The sequence below is a fragment of the Hypanus sabinus genome, unplaced genomic scaffold, assembly GCF_030144855.1.
Source record: "Hypanus sabinus isolate sHypSab1 unplaced genomic scaffold, sHypSab1.hap1 scaffold_316, whole genome shotgun sequence".
In the NCBI taxonomy this organism is placed as follows: Eukaryota; Metazoa; Chordata; class Chondrichthyes; order Myliobatiformes; family Dasyatidae; genus Hypanus; species Hypanus sabinus.
Genome location: NW_026781227.1, coordinates 277,641 through 281,237, shown reverse-complemented (window position 1 = coordinate 281,237; position 3,597 = coordinate 277,641). Strand labels below are relative to the sequence as shown.

At 46.2% G+C, this 3,597-nt stretch overlaps 1 non-coding gene across 1 annotated transcript; it reads right to left on the bottom strand.

Moving 5' to 3' along the window:
- Nucleotides 1-1,497: 1,497 nt before the first annotated feature.
- On the bottom strand, nucleotides 1,498-1,591 carry trnai-uau (transfer RNA isoleucine (anticodon UAU)). The gene is made up of 2 exons: nucleotides 1,554-1,591; nucleotides 1,498-1,533 (listed from the first exon to the last, which is right to left on the bottom strand). It is a non-coding gene; the product is annotated as a tRNA-Ile (tRNA).
- Between the last annotated feature and the right edge of the window lie 2,006 nt (nucleotides 1,592-3,597).

Here is a 3,597-nt window from a genome sequence, read left to right as displayed (position 1 = left end):
CAGTGTAGTAGAAGAGGGGGATGATGGGTTCCACATCCAAAGATTTCGCAAAGCTTCTCTGCGAAGAAGGGTCTCGGCCCGAAACGTCGACTGTACGTCTCCCTGTAGATGCTGCCTGACCTGCTGCGTTCCACCAGCATTTTGTGTGTGTGTTGCTTGAATTTCCAGCATCTGCAGATTTCCTCGTGTCTGCTAAGATAAGTTGGTTTCTTGATAATTTTGTTAAGGAGGCGTATTGGGTGTTGCCTTCATTAGTCAGGGGCTTGAGTTAAAGCGCCGCGAGGTATTGTAACTCTAAAATAGTTACAATAGCCTCCTTATAGAAAAGATGTGAAAAGTTTACAGAGGCTGCAGAGGATGTTTACCATGGGGCTGAGTGGATAAGACATTCCGGACATTCTCTTGGGAGATTGGGAGGTTGAGAGCTGACTTGATAGAGTTTAACAAGATACGTCTCTACCGAAAGAAGTATAAGTTGCGTCTTCCCACCGCCAGCCTAGGGCGAGATGTAGCACTTCCATAGCACCCTCCCCAACTCAGGGTCACGTGGGGCCATGGGAGCAGTTGATAGATGGTCGTATGTGCTGCTGATGCCGGTCACATATGCTGCTTATGTCATCACTGACACAAGGAACAAAATCGCTGAAGAGTATTGACGACGGCTGGAATCAGCTGTCTTGTAAAGGTACTTTCTAGGAGAAGCCAATAGTCAGTGCAAGTGGTTTAGATGGGACATCCGGGTGGGTTTCTTAAATTAATATGAATATTGTCAAATCAAGTCAGGTCTAGTCACTTTTTAGTGTCATTTCGACCATAACTGTTGGTACAGTACACAGTAAAAACGACACAGCGTTTTCCAGGACCATAGTGTTACATGAAGCAAAACAAAAACTACACTGAACTACGTAAAAACAACACAAAAACTACACTAGTCTACATACCTACCCAGGACTGCATAAAGTGCTCAGAACAGTGCAGGCAGTACAATAAATAATAAGAGATTTAGTGCTTTTAACGATCTCTACGGAGGAGCCGTCAATGTTCAGCGGGAAGTGGTCGCTCTGTGCCCTCCTGAAGTTAACGACCATCTCTTTTGGGTTTTTTGTTCAGACTCAGAGACAGGTCGTTCGCTCTGCACCAGTCCGTTAGCCGCTGCACCTCCTCTCGGTAAGCTGACTCGTTGTTCTTGCTGATGAGACCCACCACGGCCGTGTCATCGGCGAACTTGATGATGTGATTCGAACTGTGTGTTGCAGCACAGTCGTGGGTCAGCAGAGTGAACAACAGTGGACTGAGCACACAACCCTGGGTGTAAACTCACACTCTCCTTCTCAGATCAAAATCAAAGCTGCATCGATTCGAAGTTAAATACAAATAATAAGCAGGGTGTCTCAGAGGGGTGTCTCAGAGGTACAAATCAATTGTAAGATTCCAGTGGAATGCTCAGCTTGAGAGACGCTTAGTCACCCGGGCATTGCAACCATTAAAAATCACGAGTGCTCTAAGTGAGGCTCGAACTCACAGCCTCGGCATTTCTCCGCCGTGTACTGCCATATAAGTACCGCGCGCTAACCGATTGCGCCACTAGAGCCCAGTGCTGCAAAGACGTGTTTTTTTTTTCCATGGAAAGAAAATCTAGAAGAAAATTACAGATATCATAGTGCATAGAGCCAAAAAATCTATACAACCCGTGAAAAGGCCGTTCGGCCCACAATGTATTGTCATTCCAGCTAAAAATCAAATCAAATGCACTCAAACTCTAATCCCTCCTTCCTACCCTGTCCATATCCCTCGATCTTCCTGACATCCGAGTGCATATCGAGTCAACAAATGTGCACATCAAATACCACCTATAAATTTGCTGATAATGGAAACATTGTTGGTCGAATCTCAAATGGAGACGAGAGGGCGAACAGAGGTGAGATATGTCAACTAGTTGAGTGGTCTCGCAGCAACAGGCTTGCACTGAACGTCAGAAAGACGAAAAAGCATATTGTGTACTTTAGGAAGGAGAGAGATACCAATCCTCATAGAGGGACCAGAAGTGGAGAGAGTAAGCAGTTTCAAGTTCCTGGGTGTTAAGATCTCTGAGGACTTAACCTGGTCGCAACATATCGATGCAGTTATGAAGAAGGCAAGACAGCGACTATACAGTACTTCATTAGGAGAATAACGAATAAACTCAAACAACTTCTGGAGAGCATTCTGACAGGCTGCGTCACTGTCTGGTATGCGGGGGGGGGGCGGGTGGGCGAGGAGTTGCTACTCTACCGGCTGGGGAGATGGGGAGCCTTATGATCATGCCGATGTAAGCAGAGAGCTATGGATGGTGGAGAACAAGTGAGCACTCAGTACTCAGTAGGCGAACTTTTACAGACTTTCCATGAGCGAGGGTGGCAGGCGACAATTGCAGTCTGATTCTTAAGGGAACAGCGGCATCCAACCATTTTCCGGCGGAATGTCATGTTGAGACTTGGATGGCGGTCTTTGTTATGTTGGAAAAATGATGCTGGAGCTCTTCCCTGGTTGGGAACTGAAGGGTACTTCATCCTCTCTTGAATCTTTCTCTGTGCGTTTGTTACTCTGTGTGTCCAGACGCCACGTTAGGGCTGAACACTTGAATTTTCATTATAGTTGATTATCCGCTCACAGTGCTTCATTTTCATAGGCAGATCATGTGAACTTTCACCTAACTTTTGCACTCGAGGTCCCTCCAATAATATATCATCAATGCCGTTAAATCTGGGACACCAAGTGAGAGGTTGCTAGTTACCGACCCACTGGCTAATGGATCATGACAGTCAGTCTGCCTTGCTACATCGGTCCTGTAAGACTGAGAAAATAATCATTTCCCAAACTCCCCAAGTGTTTTCCATTGATAATCTCCTTGTGAATTCTGCTCCATCAAATTCGCAATATCTGACACAGCAGCATATAGTTAGAGGGGCAAACAGACAAAAACAGACAGCAGAAGGCACGCAGCAGGACAGACGAATAGATAGATGGATAGATAGATAGATAGATAGATAGATAGATAGATAGATAGATAGATAGATAGATAGATAGAGAGTTAGATAGAAACAGACAGACAGTTAAGCAGACCAGAAAGACAAATAATCTACAAATCAGCAAAGAAGTACGAGACACGAGGCAAGAACTACAAATAAGAAATGTGTGTGTGTGTGTGTGTGTGTGTGTGTGTGTGTGCGTGTGTATAAATATCAGCATTATAGATAATTACTCAGGGATGGATGTTCTTACTCAGGGATGAAGATTCTTACTCGAGGATGGAGAATCTTACTTAGGGATGGATATCCCTAAGCGTGGCTTAATCGGATGCGAGGAAGGGACAGAGCATCGCCAGAGAAGCAGCGAGAGGGCAGTTCGGCCGGTGTAAAAACAAACGACGTCGCAGTTCATTCCCGATCCTTGCCAGCCGGTCAGGTGGATGATCAGATGTCCTCTTCGCTCTGCCTCCGATGCCTGTGGAGACCGCCGCAGGCGGGGAACATCGATCGAAGGTCAGTGGAGTGAGCTTCACCAGAGAACGCAGGATCAACCGCGTGGTCCGTACACAGGGATTCCGGAGACCGGGTG